We start from the raw sequence: 21558 nt of genomic DNA, 5'->3' as shown, positions 1-21558 counted from the left end.
ATTTCTTTGCTCTCATAAATCATAACTGGCACAATCATCCTAGACCCCACACTTAATGGAAATCACTGGGTGCTTTTCTGTTAAAATCAAGAATAAAAAGGTCTATTTGTGACCATCGTTTTTAAATACTGTATAGAAATAACTGAGAAAAAAAGAGAGAGAAATAAAGGGACTACAAAGGGAGAAACTGCTGACATCTTCCTGCAATATAATCGTCTGCCTCTAAGATCCAAGAAACCATGCAAACAATCAGAAGTAATAGAACAGTTCAGGGTATATTAATAGAAACTATCAGTGTCCTATGAGCTGACAGCAATCAAAAGACATAATAAATACTTAGGGTTCAAATGGCTGAATGGAAGCAGATTGTCTAACTCCGTGCTCTCCTGAAACTCAATTAAAAGGACTTGAAAAGACTTAGGTACAAAGCCACAAAGAGGGAAATAAGATAAGACAAGAGGCAACAATGTTATGGGATATATAAACAAAGTTTTAGATGGCAGAAAGTGGATGGCAAGTGGATGAATGAGAAGAAAGCTGAACCCTGTATACTGCAGGGGAGGACAAGAGAAATGAGCTGGTTTTTAAATATGAAAACTCAGAAAGGCTGCGGAAGGCTCACAGGCACCGATCCCGTGGAAGTAAGGCCCTTTGTAAGCATGGCAGCCAGTGAGTGAACTGCCTTCCCCCAGTGGCGGGAAGGACAGCCCAGATTAAAATATGGCATTTAGGAACTGTCCACGGTTGCAGGTTCAGAACAGATTCGTTTCCTTTGAAGAAATCTCCTGGGAAGCGGTCCTTTTAAAATAGTAGAAAACCAAGAAAACAGAAGAGGTGGGACCCCAAAATGGCTCCCCCAAATGAGAGAGAAGCAAAGAAAACTGGGGGACAGTTCAGAGGAAGATCTTAAGATGGCATCTCTTATACAGAGCAGCCCTAGGAATCCCTTCCATCCGGGTAAAGGCTATGACATGGGCTGACAGTACGTGGGGACAAACTGAAAGGTGGGCTGAAACATCTGGGAAGGAACAAGGGACAGAAGGAACGCCTGCAAATTCTCTTATCATTATTTATTCTTCTCTTCATGGCTGGGTTTTGTTTGTTTGCTTGCTTGCTTTGTTTTGTGTTTTAAATCAAAAGGGCAGAGGCCAAGAAGAAATCCAGTTACAAAGGATTCCTCTACAGGGAAAGTTGACAGCAGACCAACATCCCCATCACACTGTCTACTGTAATGAATGGGATTATGTTTGGGGAAGGGGTATGTGGTGACAGAAGGCCAGGTCTAAACTTCTTCTACAAGTGTGTAGCTAAGACTGCTCAACTCTTGGGGAATAGGAAGCATAGTTGGGAGGTATTGTCAGGTCAAAAGACAGCTCCCAAGAATAATCCCTCTGTGACTGACTACCTCCAGTTAAGCCTTCCCGCCTAAAGTTTGCAGAAATTCCCAAAATAGTACCATTGACCAGAAAGTAAGCCTTTAACAATAAAACTGTGGGGGTTTATTTCATATTCAAACCACAATATTCTGTCCCTGGGACTTAAAGGCTCACGTCCAATCTCATGCAAAATGCATTCAGTTCATCTCCCAGAGTCCCCATAGCCTCAAAATTCTAGCATTGTACAAAAGCCAAGCTCAAAGTTTCCTGTGACATTCAAGGCAAAACACTAATGGCTAAGTGCCCGTAACATAAAATAAAAGAAACAGTTGCATACTTAAACAGTGGCACAGAGTAGATGGTCCCATTCTAAAAGAGAAAAGGGGAAAGCATCAAGGAAAGACCGGACCAAAGCTAGACTGAAACCTACAGGGCAAACAGTAACATCTGTGACTCCATGTTGAGCATCCAGAGCAGGGTGACACGTGTGATGAGCTCCATCCATCAGACCTGCGAGGCTCCAACCACGTGGCTTCACCTTGGGGCCTGGCAGCTCTCCTTGGCAGACACCCCCACATTACTCAGAGCTCCAACATCTTGGGGTCTCTGCTGTAACTTAAACTTCATCTCCATACCTTTACATACAGCCCCCTTTGGGAGCAGCCGCCTGAAGTGATCCTGAGTGTGTCCCTAGAGCCTTTCTTTGATGTCTGAGTGGAAGCCTCCATAACCAGTAACTCTCTTTTGCACGCTTGTGAAATCAGCATCCAGTTGATAATGGCCATGCCTCACCCAGCTTGAGTTGGGCATCTTCAGGCAGGGCTGCCATGGGCTCTCTGGGCCTGAGAAGCTGGTTGTAGGCTGCAGTGTACTGATGTATGAAGAAACAGTTTCCTAGGTAACCCTTTGTAAGGGGCCCCAGATGTGCCTTCTCACAGGAAGGGAACGTCTTTTTAATGAGTTTATCCTTTCAGACCCTTCAGCCTGAAAAGGGTTTGGTTAATCCTGAGGTAGCCTCAAGCCATCTTCCCTGTGGTCAGTATAAAAGATTTGATTTATTTTTCCTACCTTTAATCTTTTCAGAAGCCACACCATCTTAGGCCCAACGTTACACTCATGTTTCTGGGCAAATTGTGGTTATTTTAAAAAAATTCTTTCTGCTTTGCTTTGTGCTTTTACTCTCCACTGAGAATTTGGCTAAAGATAGCCAGAAAGGATGATACTACGGCCTGGACTGCCTGGAATTTTTTTCTTCCAAATTAATTAGCCCATCACCTTTAAACTCATCCTGCCACAAAGTCTTAGGGCATGGATAACATGTAAAGGGGTTTTGTGCCAGAAAGAAACGTGAGTGGATTCTGGTCCAGTTCCTAGTGATCTGTTCCTCACTCCCATTCCAAAGCTCCAGAGCCTTGACTGCTCCCAGTCTTCCTGCAGGCATTCTGGTCTTCTGAGCGCTCGCCAGAATCACTCACTGAGCTCTGCTTACATCATTGGAAACATTTTCTGTTCTGCTTTTTCAAGCCTTTCCAAATTCTCCAACAAACTTCTCTGATATAAACTTCCTGGGTTAATCAGTTTATTGTCATTGTGATGTATATATGAGTTGTATATGTAGATTGAATGTATGCACACACACACACACACACAAACACACACACACAAACACACACACACAGCAAGAGGGTGAATAAGAATTGAGAAATACACATATATAAAAAAATCACAATGAATTGCACTACTTAGTATCCATTTTAAAAACTTAGTTTTAAAATCCTTGAGTGAAAGAGTTTAAGGGAAGGACTATTCACTCACTCTTTCTGAGGTTTCAGTTTAACGTGGTAGGAAGGTGTGGCAGAGAGGAGCAAAGCAGCTTCTGTCACAGGAAGCCAGGAAGAAGAGGAAGACAATGTCTGTGTTCACTGGTCCTCCCCGTGTTTCTCTTTCATTTCACCTGGGCCCTTAACACACTAGATGGTGCTGCCCACTGTCGCAGCCTGTCTTTCTCCACAGTTGTTCCCGTGCATGTCAGCCTCCTTGGGAAATGCCCTCCCAGACATGACTACGGATATGCCTTGCAATCAAGCTTAGCCATCAGGTCAATGTAACCAGGGAACATGGTGCCAGTCAGGTATGGCGGTGTATACTCTCAGGAGGCAGAAACGGGAGGCTGGCCCACAAGTTTAAGCTGGCCAGGTATACACAGTAAGTCGTAGGCCAGCTAGGTGACATGGCGAGATGATCTCAAAAATAAACAAACAAACAAAATACAGTACCATTCCAACATCAATCTCAAAAGGTGTTCCTAGAACATGGAGCTAGTGGTAGGACTCAGTGGAAAGAGTGAGGGTTGCGAATACCTGGAAACCACTGAGAAGGATGGGGACCTGTTCCTTCGGAGAATTCTTATTACACCACAATAATGAAAACAATGAGAAGTTGGTACGCACACAGCCCCAACCCCTCCAGCCAGAACACGAAGCTCAGGAGCATATCACAGATAACTGAAGGATAAGACAAAGTGTCCAGCAAATCAGTGAGAAGGCCCTGGGGTGTGGCTAGGTAGTAGAACAATCGTCTGCAAAGCCTGGGTTCAAACCCCAGTACCCTATTTCCCCAAAGAACTATATCCATGAGGAGAGAAAAAAATGTTTGCCAATAATAATGGAATGACAGTCAATCTTCAAATTTTTTTGTTTGTTTTTGAGATGGGGTCTGTTTAGAAACCCCTGGCTATCCTGGAACTCACTCTGTAGACCAGGCTAGCCCTAAATCCACAGAGGTCTACTTGCCTCTGTCTCCCAAGAGTTGGGATTAAAGGCATGCACCTTCACTCAGTCTCACTTAATCATGAAATGCATGTGAGCGTGAGTACGTCTCCGACGTGGCAAACAACTGTCCAAGAAATCGCACAGAGATCAAAGGTCTGTCACATACCAAACACTAAAATTTATATATTTTTAAAAAAAGGGGCTGGGGATTTAGCTCAGTGGTAGAGCGCTTACCTAGGAAGCGCAAAGCCCTCGGTTCGGTCCCCAGCTCCAAAAAAAAAAAGAACCAAAAAAAAAAAAAAAAAAACCATGTGCCATATTATGACCTAGGGATGAGAAAGAATTTCTTAAGACATAAAGCACAAAAAGTGTAGGAGAGTAAATTTGATTAGATTACAGTGAAAATTTTCATGACAAAAATACCACAGTAGAGAATGCTTGATAACACAAGAATTGAAAGCTAGCCTGATAGACAAGTTGGGCTGTGTAGGTATGGGAGGCTGATGGGAGGGAACGCATACTTGGGGTACTGGCATCTGAAGCATCCCCAACCTTATTAGCAACAAAGGACATGCACATGTAAGTAAGGCAAACCCACAATGCCGCTCTGCCAGCCGTCAGATGGCAGAGACCAACCTGATGAGTTTGACGAGGGAAGTGGAAATTCTGGTACTCTGTGGGTGGCAGCATATATTTTTGGAACCTCTCTGAAGACGCTTGGCACCATCTAGCAAAGTCCAGATGTACATCTCCGAAGGACATGCTCCTTCTAGGTACCAGCCCCAGAGGAACGAGCACAGGAGTTGACAAGGAGACTAGCGCAGGATAAATATTAAAGCACCCGCTGGTAGGGACACAGGGAGAGGGCGCACGTTATAGAGAGCTTCGAGATCAGTAAAACCAACCGGGTCTACACGTATCAATGTGGATAAACCTCAGAATGGGGGGTGAGGCGGGGCACACTGCAAAAGTATAAATACAGAATGGACGAATTTGGTGGAGGCTTCAAAACACACACGACATTGCCTAATACTGTTTTGTATGTATACATGCTAATGAGAACCGAGAACACTCGTGGAAAAGGCGTGTCATCCCCAGAACGGTGGTTATGTCCAGGAGAACAGGGAACAAAGGGAACAGAGTAGAGTGGGAAGAGCAGCAGGGGTCTTTGATGCCAAGTCCTACGTCATTTCTGAATGGCATTTGGCAGTGCTAGTAAGCCAGCGGATCCAGAAAAGGTGCTGATTGCATGGAAAATGTCCAGCGTCATCCATCTTCAGGAAAATGCAGGTCCAAACTCACTAAATTGAGCTGGGGGGTGGGGTGGGGGGAACTGTCTTAGCACTGGCGAGAAGGTAGCATAAATAAGAGTTCTCATGTGATGAGCATACACTTTTCAAAACCATCTTCACTGTTTCTCACAAAATTAACCTTCTATACTTACTATGTCATTAGCAGTCACGTGCCAAGGTATCTGTGCAAGAGGAACAAAACTCGGCCTGACAGACGGGCACACAAGCATCCATAGCGGATTTAATCATAAGAGTTAAAAACTGGAAAGAACCCAAGTATTCATCAATTGACAACCAGATGACCAGACTGAAGTAAATCCAACTAATGGGGCTCTCCTTAGCATTAAAAGAAATTACCAACAATAGGAAATTCTCAGAATCAATTTTAGACAATTTCTAGTCCAAAAGAATCTAAACTCAATTGTGTGACCCATTTCTATGAAATTCGAGAACAGACAAAGCTAATCGTTAGGAGGAAAGTGACCTGGGGAGACAGGTAGGAACAGAAGAGGGTAAAAATGACTGCAAATGAGAACTTGGGAAAGCGTCTGACATGAGCAGTCACTCAACACTCAGCCAGAGTAGGGCTGAAGGCATTCAGGGAATAAGTTGCATTAGCTCTCAATGCATAGGCTTTGGTAATTATTCCCCCTGAACGCCGCAGCGCAACTATGATTTATGTAGCACTTACGTTGCATTCTCTGTAAATAATCCCAGGGCGATTTGGGGTAGATGGCTGGATATGCCTAAGCGATACGCAGACGTGATACTGTCTTGTAGAAGGGACTTGAGCATCCTTGGATTTTAGAGCACTGGGGTGAGTATAACCAGTTCCCTGTGGTATTGGCCCTGTCTCGATTGCTGGTTATGATGGGCTGCTCAGTCGACCGGCCGTTCATCTACATGTGTTAATGTCTGCTGTTCATTTTTCCCAGGCTAGCTTCAAATCCACGCTCTTCCTGCTTCAGCCTCCCAAGTGCCGGAATGATAGGCATACATCCACCACATGCAGCCTAGCCATCTATAGCGGCAAAACGAACTTTCTTTTCTTGAAAACTATAGCCCCGTCAAGTTGATCTTAAAGATACAGGTGGCAGATTTTGGAACAGATATATTTTATGCCTCTAATTTTCTGTAAGTACTTTTTTAAAAAAAATTAAATGTGTTTTTTTAACTGAGGGTAGCAAGTTTTAGGGGAACAAGAAGAAACGGAAGTGGCTAACAATGTTAATTCTTATCTCTCCCCAGAGAAAGTGTTGTCCCCTTTAATAACTAGACTCCTCCTATTAGAAACAGAATGGTCTTATAAGTTCACTTCATCCAAGTCTCCCCCTCTCAGAAAAGAAGCCCAAATATCCCTTCCAAGATCTGACAGTCATCTGTTGCTGCTGCTGCTGTTGCCAAGGACACTTTCCTCATTCCTTACAAAGAAAATGATCTCTCCCCTCTGGGCTATTTCTCTGTTGTTATGGTTCCAGGTGCCAGCCCCAACCCCATGACTAGCCAAGAGGAGCCCCTGGAGGTTCCAAAGTGAAGCTATGTGTCCTGTGTCTCTGATGCTCTGTGCAGACTCTCTGAACCATGAGCACAGGCACGGAGAGATGTACCCAGAGTTCAGCCAGCCAGCCAGCAAACCTGGCCACACTGCCTTTGCCCTGAGTGCTCCTGCTATGCCCATTGCCTTGCTTTCCACAGCTGAGTTCCTGGTTTTGAATCTGAATAGTTTTCCCAGTACCCAGTCTCTGCCCCAAGGCTCCAGTTTCTAGAGACGAACTCTCACTTGCTGATGTCAAGCAGCACCAGCTCCTGAAGTTTGCCTCCCCAAGAACACTGTATGGACACATCACCCAACCAGCCAAGGCTCACCAGACCCATGGTCGAGAGCTCAGAATTATAGGCCTCTGTCTTGGGCACAGTTGTCTCTTGGGACACTTGACTTCCCCAGGGGAACTTCGGGGAGACAGCATTCAAGAGAACTACCTCTTCCTGAGAGATGAGCCGAGCACTTGAACACAACCTCAGTCTTTCCAATAGCCTGGTGAAGTAGGACCTATTCCTGTTTACTCAGAAGGATGGATACAGCAGCTGAGGGAGAAATACATTCCCACAAGTGACGGAGCTGGAACTTGAGCCAAATCTGTCAAACTTTGAAAGTCTAGCTCTTGTCACCTTGTCATTCTGCCCTGCTTTGGAGAAAATTCAGTCACTGAAATTTCACATTGGGTATCCGTAGCATGATGTGATGCACGGGGCAGGAAGGGGAGCTCAGCTGTGTGGAGTGTGATAGGCAACTGTCCAGGTGACGGTGACTGTGACAGTTTGTGGCGTGAGGAGCAGCCTTGGGGAGGACAGCTGTGAGACAGTGTGGGACACATCCTCATTCCCGAGGACTGAGAGGAGATTCTTCCTGGTTTGAGACCAAAACAATGTTCCCATTACCGTGACAATGGAGGCTGCACACTGTTGTCCACACCTGTAGTGGAGTGACTCACATTTCTGGCATTGCATTAGCTAAGTCCAAAGTTATTAGCTAATCATTTTAGAATGCATGGATCCAGCACTGATAGCATCTGGGGTGGTAAGTGGGATCTTGTTGGTCCCTCTGGGGCTTTGAGAGGCCAGATTTTGTTTCCATTCTTTCTGCAAAGAGGTCCCAATACTTGGCCCAGGCCCCATTATGAATGGAGGTTTGTCCTGGGCTCTCTAGGCTTAAGGCCAAAGGTAGGGTAAGAAACAGCATTTGGCCTACGGAGAGAACAAACTTGCCTCTTACAAGCTGCTGAGATCAATGAGAACTCTGGAAACTGCACAATTTCCACTGCAGAACAATCAACCCCAAAGGGTGTGCATAAGGAATAATATTAACGGCCAATTTCAGACTGACTGGGGCTCTGTTGTACACATTCTTAGAAAGGAGCAAAAGGAATCCTGAGGGGGACCTTACAGAGCCACAAGCTCTTGGGCATACAAGATTTTGGTGTGTTAAAATCCCAGAAAAGAAGGTCGGTGAGACGGCTCAGCAGGTAAAGGTGATCACTGCCAAGCCTGACAGCCCAAGGTCAATTTTGTCAAATTTCTGCACCCACACAGGAGAAAGAGAACCAGCTCCCACAAGTTGTCCTCTGACCATGGTACACTACCTCCCTCATGCACCCCTCTCCCCTTCTCCCCACACAGATACAAATGAATGAATGAATACAAAACAAATTAAAATGAGAGAGAGAGCGAGAGCTAGAGAAAGAGAGAGAGCGCTCAGATCAGGGCAGCAGGAGTTATGATGGGGAAGAGGAGCCCAGGGCTGCAGCATGGTGGAGTCCCAACCCTTCTGAGTTCCTGAACATTCCCACTTCCTCAGAGGGCCTGTGCAGAGCCTCCACAGATACTTCTGCTCCTCAATAGTTACTTGATAGGAAAAAGAACACTCTGCTGTGCATAGAAGCAAAGTCATCGAAAAGTCAAGTAAGGCGATATCCCATTGTTCATATTCACAGCAAAGCCATCCCAGGCACCCCAGGGCAACTAGGACACACTCACAAGAGCACCCCCATGGCTTCAGATGAGCAGGCAGCCAGCACCACATTGGGGATCATTATTAAGATGTGGACCAGGATGATTTTGCATCAACACTATCTAAACAGCACAAAAACAGCTCCCATTGGGATATGGTGTGTTCTCTGTCCTAGCTCAGTCAGTAGGAGCCTAGCTTGTAAGTTCCTGGGACATGGCAGACACAGTTTCTGGGTGTCTATGCTGCCAATGGGCCATGCTATAACCCCAGAAGACAGGCTTGCATCCTGGAGATAGTCTACAAGGGGCAAGGAGCCAGGACAGAGGGAAGGAGGAGAGGAATGGAGGGGAAGAAAGAAGAAAGGGAGGAGAAAAAAGGGTAGAAAGGAAAGGAGAGGAGGAGGAGGGAGAGAGGGAGGGAGCACCTTTGCTTGTGTCCTGGGCACTTGCAGCGGTCTGTAGCCTTCTTCATTTAAAAGACCCATCCATGAGCCTTAAATCTCAGAACACAGCCAGTGCCTGGCCACTAAGCCTTGAAATAAAGACTGCACAGCTCCTCAGGGAGCTTTAACGTTTCTGACCTGTTGATCACAGAGAAAGAAAAGCTAAGCTAAATTCTAAGGCCCTTCGGAGTTCAAAAGTCCCACAGGTCTCCAAGAACTCTGCCCCCCACCCCCACCAAAAAAAGAAAGCCAGAAGAGGCAAAGTCATTATTCTAGAAGGTCCTGACTCACTGGCAGGGAGGCAGGGAGGGAGGCCTGCACTGTGTGTTGGGAACAGCAAGGAAGGCCTCTGGGACTTCTCCCTTCACTCTGACCAGCCCTGGCACTCTCACCTTCAGGGTGAGATGGGGTGCTATTGCAACTTCTGTAAGATGTGACTATCAGTATCTCTTATCAGTATCAGTGTCCCACACCTCAATGTCTGGGGCTAGAACATTCTGGATCAGCTTCACAGATATGGCCCAGTTGCCACCACGCAGTGAGATAGCTTGGGAGATGCAAATCAAGCCCGAACATGAAATTCATTTATATTTCATATATGTCATGTCACACATCCCAAAGGGAAATTTATATACTATTTCCAATGATTTTGTGCATGACACAAGGTTTCATAGTGTGGAATTTTCCATTTGTGGTGTCATATAGCTTTAAAAAGTTGCAGATGTTGGGGGAGTATTTTAAATTTATTCTTATTATTTTTCGTTGTTGTCAGAGGAGGGTATTCTCCCTATAAAAGAAAGGACTGGCCTTCCTTGTTCTGATTTTACAAATGTAGAGATAAATAAAAGGGAGAGAGTCAGCATCTTGCTGGTGGCACCAATGAGACAGGCTGCAGTGGCCTTAGAAAGATGGGCTCAAGGTTCCAGGCTACCTGTTGGCAGGTAACCATTCCTAGCTCCAAAATTCCCATTCTCCGGCCTCCAAGCTAGGACAGTGAGAGGTTCAGGAGGGAACCCAATGTTCTTCCATGAACTGCGGCTCTCTGCATCGTATTAAGCATCTGCAGGCCTGGACTTGAGGGCAGCTAAGCGAGGCGCAAACTGCGGGGCATCCTTTTACAAGGCCTGGCCCTGTAATCTGAATGGACGCACGGCCTGGTGTCTTTAGCAGGGGGGAAAAATCATCTTTAATTACACAGGGCATGCTGCCACGCTGGGCTATTTCTGGCTGGTGCTTTCCATGCGGGAAGGGAAGGGATGTGACCTTCACAGGTTCCCCTCGAAGGCTGGAAAGTGGGGGGGGGCAGGTCACTCTCACTGAGCTACAGCTCCTCCGAGATGATTTGAATTAGAGTTGAGCAAGCATCCTGTGCTAACATTCCCAAATCCGGCCACTTCCAGTGCAGAACTAGATGCAATAGCAGGAGAAAAAGAAAGGCAGGAAGGGAAGGGGGGAGGGTTAAGGGAGGGAAGAGGGAGGGCTAAGGGAGGGAGGGGGAGAGACAGAGAGAAGAAGAAGAGAAGAGAAGAGAAGAGAAGAGAAGAGAAGAGAAGAGAAGAGAAGAGAAGAGAAGAGAAGAGAAGAGAAGAGAAGAGAAGAAAAGGTCCTCTTAGGAGGGGACCTCTTCCTCTTCTGCCCTGTCTTCTAATATAAAAGGCAAGGCCAGAATTTGGCAAGACGCTTTACAGAAAGTAATAAACACAGAGCCACAAGCTTGGTTGTCTGGTCCCCAGGGCCCTAACGACAAATCAAGCCACCACCTGCTCAGGAATATTGTTATTCTTAACCTAGCACCAGAAGAGAAAGAAAGAAGGAAAGAAGGGAGGAAGGGAGGGAGGGAGGGAGGGAGGGAGGGAGGGAGGGAGGGAGGGAGGGAGGGAGAGAGACACACACCAAGGACATTGTATGAGTAACCAGCCCCTTGTCTGTCACAACAGGGACCTAATGGGCAGTGTCAAAGTTAATAAATCAGGAAAGAACATGTAACTGTTTTATTTGACGTCCTGTAGGCTAGCTGCTATGAGAACTGAAATAAACTCAGGCATGTGGCTACAAGGCGGGGAGTGGGTTGTGAGGGTTGAACTGGTACTCTGAGCCTGTAGCACGATTTGTTTTGTGTTGTAGCCACGCATGTGGGATTCCTTTTGCTGACCATAAAAATAAAAGCCTTTGGGTTTACAGCATGGAAAATGAGGGGCCAGTCCTTTGGTGCACAACACCAACAGGAAGAGGTGAGCCTGTGGCTGGGATAGCTAGGAGCTTCCTGGTTAACGCACAGAAGAAACTCTGATGAACCAGAGTTATTGAGATAATAAGCACAACCAGCAGAGAGACTGCCTACTGCACACTATCACAGATGAGATTTGCTGACCCCTAACATCAGACGAGAGGAGGAAGGTTCCCCACACATGACTCCTCTGGACAGCACCACAATGAGCTGACTTTCCGGACGGAAGATTCTAGTTGCCAAGGAATGCAAATCCACTTTCAAATTCAGCCGCACTTGCTCTACCTGTACCCTGCATGGGGTTCTCGGGGCCTAATTCGGACAAAAAAACATCCGGTTATATAACCACAGCGCCAACCACTACCCTTCTGGGACAGGCACTTACCAAAGGCATCAGACCACTAACTATGTGATCTCAAAGCCTGTCAGCACTCCCAGTGTTTAAATGAGGATGTAGAGGACCCAGAGGTGATTAGGTCAGTGTGTCAAAACAATACCACAGCAACCCGAGGACACAGATCTGAATTCCAACCCTGCCTAGATTTAGCACTCATCAGTGTCAACCTGGGAACACCTGGACAAGCGGGAAAAGCACTTAGAAAACAAAAGTTCAATTCTCTCACAGATGGTTCCGAGTCAAACAGCCTTTGTCTTTGTCTGTTGCCTGTTCTGACAACAGCGTATATGGAGACCAGATAATTTATAAAGAATAGATTTAGCTCAGAGTTCTAGAGGTAGAGAAGTCCAAACTTGGGAAACCTAATCTGGTGAGGACCTCGTGGTAGGAAAAGCGAGAGGGCAAATGTGTGCACAGAGACAACACCTAAGGGGCAGCCTCACAGCCTGTCCCTGTGGTAACTAATCATCTGGTCTCTTGTGAAAGGCAATATGAGGGGGTGCTCTGTCTCCCAGGTGAAAACCCTCCCTCTGAGCCTCATTTCTTAACACTGAACACAGAAGTGAAACACTCAAGCCACTGTAGGCTTCCTTACCTCAGGGCTTCTCAGAGGTGGCAAAGTGACAATGTGACAGATCAAAAACCTAAGGCCCCCTTCACCCTCTTCTACCTGCAGAGACCCATCGAATAGGGGACTCTCTGTGTTACCTACAGTAACAAGGACCCTGATGGCTGTCCTTGTTTCCATGGTGCTCATTTCTCCCATTCCTCCTCTACCCACCAGCCACACTGATTTTTCTAAGACCATTTGAGAGGCGTGTCTCAGTAGGCAAATTCACATACAGTAAATCAGACAGGCGGTTGTTAACGGCTGGGAGAAAGGAGCGTAGCTGATTATTGGTGATAGGGCTTCCTCCTAAGGGAATGAAAACACCTTTTTTTTGGAATTTGCTGGAGGTAATAGTTATACGTAGTGTTGGGAATCCGAAGTGTAAGCCTTAAAATGGTTAATTCTGTAATACCTGAATTTACATCAGTTGAGAAAACTAAACATCGTGTAACACCCTGACTCAAGCTTCTCCAATGGACTCGCTCTTCCCTCGGGGTCCATGAGGTCCCAAGAGGCTTCTATGGGGGAGAGATGAAAAAGCAAGAGGCGAGAAATTGAGGCCGGCAAGGCAAGACGGCACGGTGGGTAAAGGTGCTTGCCGCTAAGTCTAATGACTTGAATCTCATTTCTCAAACCTACAGGATGGAAAGAATGAGCACCTACAAGTTGTCGTCAGACCTCGATGTACAGTGCATGGTGGGCACACGCACACGCACATGCATACACACTAAATGGATGATTCATTAAAGGAAGACGTGCAGGGCACCAGGACCTGTAACCCCATCATTAGTTTCTCTCTGCAGATTCACTGTTCAACTGATGCTATCCTTTCCTTCTCTATTACAGTCTTCATTGTGTGAGGTTCATACCTCACAGTGAAGTCTGTGATATTGGCCACTGCATTAAAAAGACTATGTGGGTCCATTCCTCACAGAAAAAAACTACATTAAGGGAGAAGACTTGTAAGAAATGACCTTGACCTGTGGACTGAGTGATGGGCACCAGGGCTCTTTAAACAGCCAGTGGTGGGTAATTCTGCCTTCTATCTCTTCTTCAAGAAAAAGTAATGGACCAAGGCAGGGGGCAAGAAGCCAGGACCCAGGGCTTGCAGGTTACCAACTAGCATCCTAAGGTGATGACCCCAAAATCCACAGCTCATAGTTCTCAAGTACTCAACCAGCTCTTGAAGGTGCTGAGCCAATACCCAGAGCCTTGGCTGCTTACCAAGGACATGGTTCATGGCTGGCATGTCTTGAAGGTGCAGCTGGGTCCTGTTCCTCAAGGACACAGGCTCAGCTGCCAGATAGTAAGGTCACAGCATTCACCCAAGAGCTTGTAATGTCAGTGTTCCAGGACCTTCCTCCAGTCTCCCACCTCTGCCCTGAAGTAAGCCAAGAGAAGCTTTCTGGATCTTTAAAATGGGCTTGCTAAAAACTCACCTGACAACCTAGCAGAGAGTCACTATTCATGTAGTAGCTACCATGGTTCTCTCTCCATAGCTTTGGTTTCGGTCAACAGAGCCTCAGACCTAACCACTTAGCCACCACCACCACCCCACCCCCAGACCATTCAGCACCTGTGTGTGGCCAGAAGCAGAAGATTCTAACCTCACATAGGGGTGAAGAGCAGGTCAGCAAGCAGAGACACAGGCTAATTCTCTCTGCCTGTGGGACTTCGCCTGCCTGTCCCCCAGTTTCTTCAGTCACTGAGAAAGAGGATAAGGCCTTCTTCACAAGGTTATTGTGGAGGCTGGGCATAGCCAGAAGAGTAAAGCATGTAGAATTACACTCCATGTAAAAAGTTGTCCACACAGAGGAATGGCGCTCCGTCTTTCTTATTTTTATGCTTTCTCTTTAGACAATACAATCACAACTTCCATAAAATACCCATATTGGGGATAATCATTGGGGAAGGGGTTTGAGGGTGGCAGTGATTCATGGTTTCTCATAGCCTGGGCTGGCCTTGAACTTCTGATTTTCTTGCTTCTAGGGTTATGAGGACTGTGTTACCTCATCTGGTTCTGGTACAGTAATTATGATCATCATAAAGCCATCAGAGCAACTAGTCTCAATCCAACCCTTCTGTGTCCCCAGAACTTTCCTTAAAAACACTTCCTCGCTTTTTTATGGTTTTAGCCACTTATGAGCCTACCCCCTAGACACAGAACTTCTTAAATTTGCATGTTTTAAACTTCATAGCTATATAAGGACACTGGGATGAGCATATACGTTCTGAGTTTTGCTCCTTTCTCTAAAATTCTCTGTATGATGGATCTATGTCAAGTTGCTCATTACCCTGTTTTCCTTTACCGAATAAGCTCTCACGGTGTGCACAGAAGATTTATTTCTTTATTGAGTTGCTCCTGGATGGCTAGGTTCTTTCCATTTTGCATGACATTTTTCACACCTCACATTGAAGTCTGTGAAATTTGGCCACTGTATTAAAAAGAGTATGTGGATCCATTCCTCACAGAAAAAACTACATTAAGGGAGAAAACTTGTGAGAAAATGTCCTTGACATGTGGACTGAGTGATGGGCACAAGGAACACACACACACACACACACACACACACACACACACACACACACACACACATATTCTTTGAATGAGCAGCCCCATGATGCTGGCAAATGGAGCTGGTATTGCACCAGTCTTTGACACAGACCATGTGCCCCAGCTTCTCTTCTGCACAGACAAGTCCCAATCCCTTCACCTGAGGGAGGAAGGACTCAGCCAAGCCTCTTCACCCTCGGCCTGGTCTACCTCATCTTCACACTCTGCCATTCATCACAGTATCCTAGAGGCTCCGTCTCAGCCCTGGTCCCTGAAGTGTCTCAGACATCTATCTGTTTCCTCAGAGGATTCCATGTGATTTGCCACAACTCACTACAAAGGCCCCAGTGTCTCAAAAACAGTATTGACCCTAATAGCCATAGGCCATTTGTCAGTTCAAATTTCACATGTCTCAATGAACATTCTTTTCCCCAGTCACTCCCTGCATGTGCTTGCCTATATGTATGTGCATGTAAATACATACACATTCCTTACATATAAGGCACAAAGAGCCTATACCAATATTCAGGTTTTATTTGGTCTTATCAACTTCCCTACCATCAACACTTTCCAAGTCTCTCTATTCAACTGTCAGAATCTTTAAGCTCCCACCTAGGAGCCCCTCTGCCTCTAGACACCCTCTTCTGCTCATCAAGAATGTCACCTCCTTACCTACAATAGGTCCTGTAAGGCAAGCTAAACATCCCCGGTCCTTCATGAGATGTGATATCATGCTGCACCAGTGATCAATTTGTGACTTTTACCTTCTTAGCTCCTAGCATCCTTCTTATGGAAATGGCACCCTATCTTACTGTGGGGAGCACCCAAACTCTTAAGTAGGACCCATCAGCCAGGTCACTGGCACAACCACCCCTCCAGGTATGGGGACCAGTTTCCAACAGTGCCCACTCAAGAGGACTTAATTCAGGAAAGAGCTTATAGGCTGGTGGTCTCTGACAGGAAGGATGTCAGTTTGGAGTCGCTAGTTCCTGTCAGCCTGGAGCTGCCTCAAGTTAGTGGGAGGCTGGATGGGGAGAGAGAGAGACTCATCCTGACATTTTTTAGGATCCGTGAGTCTTATAGCCATGTTATCTGTGGACTGGACAGTGTAGTCAAAAACATTCTCCCTCCACTTACATCATGCTGGGTGTTCTGCAACAGAAGAACCAACCAGAGGCTTCTCCTTCCTTCCTTCCTTCCTTCCTTCCTTCCTTCCTTCCTTCCTTCCTTCCTCCCTCCCTCCCTTCCTTCCTCCCTTCCTCCCTTCCTTCCCTCATTGTCTCACCCCAGCTCTACTCCTCAGACAGACAGAAGGCCATTTTCTAAATGGAGATCAAGGGGTGGGTGTGGGTTCCCAACTGCAAGGCCCTGGGTTCCATGCACAAGGCGAAGAAAGCATGAGGCTTTGAGGGAATTTCCGAATGCTCCTTGGACATCTCTGTGCCCCTGCTCCTCCTGATCTCAGGGGCTGGGCTGCCTTCCCTCTCCATTCTCCGCAAATACTACTCTTCTTTCTGGACCAATATCTCCTGTTCTATGATGTTTCTACTATTGCCTCAATTTTTGATCCCCTAAAATATTCCAGACCCTCCCACTCTGGTTAGCTATCCCTCGGCAAAGCTGAAAGCTACGATGGCAGACCAAGTCACTGACGGTCATTTCTTTAGATTAAGCAGAGTATCGGTGTATTACTGTACCATACTGTGTATTACTTTGCTTCTCTCTTGTCATAGAACACTTACCAAAACCAACTTAGGGAGACTTATTTCAGCTTACAGTTTAGAGTCCATCATTGGGAAAAATCAGAGCAAAAACCCACACCGAGAACCTGGAGGCAGGAATTGAAGCAGAGACAGGGGAGAAACACTGTTTACTGACTCGTTTTCCATGGCTCACTTAGTTTGCTTTTCTTTTTCTTTTTCTTCCTTTTTAATACAACCATAGGACTAGCTGTTTAGGTTTCGCACAGCCTGCAGTGTTCCAAGCCCTTCCATATTGGTCATTAATCCAGAAAACGCTCTACAGATCTTCCTACAGGCCAATCTGATGGAGGCATTGTCTTAACTAAGGTTCCCTCTTCTCAGATGACTAAAACTTGTGTCAACTTATCAAAAACAAACAAAGCAACCTAGACATCATAGGAAGTCACTCAATAAGAACTTTCCTAAAGACCATTTACACTCATTCGTAGACTGGCATCTCACTGTGTTACCCTGGCTAACATAGAATGGTCAGTCTAAGAGACACTATCTCAGTCTTGTTTTTCGTGAACTGAAAAATGAGAGGAAGATGGGGCATCGGAGACAACTATCCCCCCTTCTCAGTCACTTGGGACCTTGCCAGATATAGGCCTCACACATCCACCCTCTCAGACAGAGAAGGAAGAGAAACTTGGAGGATGCAGTACCCACAGATCAACTCCAAAACCCAGGGCAAGCAGAACAGACTTGATTTGTCACATCAGCCAGGTGGGGCTGATGAGCACCTGAACAAGTGTTCACTCCAGGCTACCTGTATGCCTTGGAGACAACCCTAATTCTGTCTTATCCCCCCACCACCGTGTCCAAGTTCCCTTACAGAAGGACCAGCTCTTGGACTCAGAACTCTCAGAGCTGAATTGGCCTTTTGACTTCACTTGAATCTTCAGACAAGCATACCAGGGCACCCCTGGCAGTTCCTGATCATAAGCCGAGGGTGGAAGGATTAAATAAACATTGGGACCTTTTTGGCCTAAGAGGACTCAGGAGGCCACCAAACTCTTGGGCTCTTGACTGCACATTCACTTCATGCTGCCCCTGCCCTTCTTTCTCCTACCAAGTGAAATCCTGCTTCCTGAAGAACTCTTGAGGTGGCTTCCTCTACTCAGATGAGATGATATGGCTAACCACACAAAGGTGTGGTTGCCTTTGTCCTCATTCTGTGACCTCTACACTCACCACAGAGAATGAACCTCAGAGGAGAACGTAGAGTGATGAGGAAGACGACGGTGGTCCAGGTACCAAGCAGAAAGGAGCCTTCCTTTGCTACTAGTGGACCAGAGCTTCTCATCCCAGTGGCTGAGGTGGCAGAGGAACGTTGTACTAGGCAAGAGGATCTGTCCATGGCTGTGGAAGCTGGGCACAGTCCCAGCACCAGACACTGTTCTGAATATGATAACTAAAATCCTGAACCAAGAAGCAGAGCGGTGGCCACGGGCATGGGAGCAAGGAATGCCTACCTGATGCTCAGAATTTGGTTCTAGGTTTCCTAGAACCTTCTCTCAGTCCCATCTTCTCATTTTGTGAGACAACCAGCAGGATTGTGTGACTCATCAGAACGTGCAGAGAACTGAGACACACCCGTCCAGCCCCTCTCTTAGCCACACCCTTGCTTACCAAATACAGCTGGGTCCACTGGCCCATTGCAGATCTGGAGTACATACATGCTGGAGTACATTCCCAGGGATCTCAAGAAAGGGTTCCATATGGCCCTCCTGGGCTCCCAGCATAAATGCTGAAGCAAGCAGCTTCAGCTGAAAACACTCCACGTAGGCAGGGACTTGCAAACCTTTCCACTAGCTGGAGTAAAACTTAAAGATGAACACAGTATTAAGAGATGTGCCTTTCTAGTGCTCTAGGCTGAGGCAGAAGTCAGCTTTCTATCCTGGCACTGGAATTTCTGAAAGTAAGGAGTGAAGTGCCTTTTTTTAAGACCCTCCATACAATTGACTGAGATAAACAGTACAACAGGAAAGAACTTCATGCTAGAGTCAGTCAGAACAAGGCTCACACATCTACAAGCAGGGCCCTCTGTGTAAAAGGAAGGGGAATACCCATCACTTTGCAAGATTAGTCACCCTTGGTCACCACTTCAGTGTTCCAGTCCCTAGTGCCCTCTGCGAATTCCACTTTTCCAAAGTTACGCTCTTGCCAACCTAACGCATCCTCAGACAGTAAATTAAGTTACTTCCAAATGCGGAGGGACTAAGTCAGCCTCTATTTCCCATCGGAAGGTGTAGAATGGGCACAGTGGAGGGCCAGGCATCTCTCTGCTGCTGAATCTCAGAAGCGCCGTAGACCTTTTGTCTAGCTCCTGGTACCAACTTCTTCGTTCCATCTCTCTTCCATCTACCCAGCAATGGAAAGACGCTGACATCTAGCTCTCCCTTTTTTTTATGGAGAGTTCTAAAGACTTAGGAAAGGGAAATGGGAACTTTGGATTTAAAAAAGACTTGGTGGATTAGTTCACATTTAACAGGGAGTTCAAATGAGCAACGACTATGGTTCCTTTTCAACACTGACTGTGGTTGACTTCATATGTCTACCCCAACTTGCTAGTATCCTACTTAGCACAGAAGCTCAAAGCCTATTGTTATCGACTCAAAACAATGATCAATACCTGCCTGCTTGGGTTTCCTTGCCATCCTTCCCCCTTCTTAATGTCTTCCATGGATATGGGTTCAAGTTGTGTTAAACCACAACTACCATAAACACTGGCTTCTACTTGTCAACTTGCAGCTTCTGCCTCCATATCTCAAGACTTCTCCATGTACTTCTGCTATGCTAACCATACCACTTCCTCTCTGTGCCTGAGAGCCAGATAGATCTCTCACATCTCACTGCCTTATCTGAGAGAATCAAGGATTTGGTCCCTACCATATCCCATGAGTTACCTTAGTCCTTTCTTTGAAATCAATGGTCTCCGATCCTTTTCAATGGGTATTACCCACGGGGTCTTTTTCTCAGTTTGTGAGAGGAGGAGGGGGGCTGATCTCCCCTCCCAATCACACCACCTCAGGCTTCATTTGAAAGTTGCTGCACGATTTTCCTGTTTTTGTTTTGTTTTGTTTGAAAAATTGGTGTCACTTTTGGAATCATTATGAAGAGGTTATCAAGCTAGAAAATGGAGCTGGTACCAAGAAAGGCTAAACCCGGCTGAAGAGATGGCATAGTGGGCAAAGCACCTGCTGGGCAAGCATGATGAACAGAATTTGGAGCCCCAGAATCCAGGTCCACACTGAGCAGGTTCATGGTCACATACAATCCGAGCATTAGGGAGGAAGAGACAGGGGTCCCACAACAAACTAGCTACCTCCAGTATCCAAATGGTGGAGCTCTGAGTTCAGCAGGAGACTTTGCCTCAAAAATTCAAGTGCAGGGAGAGTCCCTGAGAAAGATGCCCAATGTCAACCTCTAAACTCCAGAGACATATGTGTAAACATGTACATTTGCACACATATACCCACACATATGTGAAATGCATGTATACATGTAGTCTACCATACACATACACTCATGAAAAAAAAGAAAGTTTGGAGATTAAAAACTTTTCTTCTCCTGCTATTTATTTATTATTATATAACAAATGGGCTCAAAATGTGGTCATTTAAAATAATAATTGTTTTGCTTTAGTTTCTGGACCCTGGTTTCCTGGTTCCAGTTTTCTGAGATCTTGAGCTTCACTCAGACTCTCTAAAGTCCCCATAAGAGGACTCTGCTCTCAAGCACAGTCATTGGCTTCTCACAAACTCAGCATGGTGGTGGTGGTGGTGGTGGTGTGTGTGGGGGGGAACCTGGTTCTCTGCCACACAAGCATCTCACAGCATGGCAAATAGTGTCCCTCAGGATCAGTTTGCAAACATCAAGGGACTGAAAATAGCAAGTTCAATGTCAAGGTCATCCTGTGGCCTAGTCTTATGTGACAGCCCTTTGCTTCTGTAGTTATAAAGGGATCACCAAGTGCAAGGGGATGGAATTAGATATAGGAACGAAAACCAGGAAACAGGTTTCCCTGGGGGACTTCTTGAGGTCACGTAACACAACTCCATGAGCATCAAAGCCTCCAGACACAGCATGCTGGCTTTTGACTTATAAGAGCCAATTAAACACTCCACCTCACACTTTTTTTGATCTTGCTGCTGAGCCAAGTGTCAGCAGATGTACCACACCTCCTGTGCACTGTCATACTAACTCTCCCAGATTCCTTTTCTCATTTCCTGAAAGGATGCTTTACCTTTGACCTTTGTCATGAGTTTTGACAAATGGATGAGTCCAATTGTCCATTGGGCTCAGTTTTTTCAGTCTTCTTGCTCTTGACCCAGTTGGATCACTTACATTGCCTCAAACTGCTGATGGCCTTTGTTAAAACTTTCTAGGAGGACCAGTACTGATAGAAGCATCTAAGTGTCCACCTTCCCTCATGGAGTTCATACATAGGGTAGACCAGATGTCCCAAGGAACTCTGGCTTTGGATACAATGAGGTCATTTGAAGGTCTGTAAAGAGCACATTGCTCTTGCCAAGTGGCATGGCATTTCTTTTACTGGACTATGTAAGATTAAGCAACTCTAATGGCCTTCAAATGTTCATTTTGAGTGACTCAAATTGTTTATACAGATCAGAGC

The 21558-nt window shown here is 46.1% G+C and overlaps 1 protein-coding gene across 8 annotated transcripts in view; it reads right to left on the bottom strand.

Moving 5' to 3' along the window:
• Gas7 (growth arrest specific 7) overlaps nt 1-21558 on the bottom strand; it is a 230730-nt gene that overhangs the window by 129936 nt on the left and 79236 nt on the right. Inside the window, exon 1 of one of the 8 annotated variants that reach the window (XM_087574738.1) lies at nt 16920-17005. The gene's annotated coding sequence lies outside the window, so the exon portion shown is untranslated. 8 annotated transcript variants of the gene reach the window in all.

This window comes from Rattus norvegicus, chromosome 10 (genome assembly GCF_021556685.1).
Source record: "Rattus norvegicus strain SHRSP/BbbUtx chromosome 10, alternate assembly SHRSP_T2T, whole genome shotgun sequence".
NCBI classification, from domain to species: Eukaryota; Metazoa; Chordata; class Mammalia; order Rodentia; family Muridae; genus Rattus; species Rattus norvegicus.
This window is presented reverse-complemented; position numbering and strand designations above follow the sequence as displayed.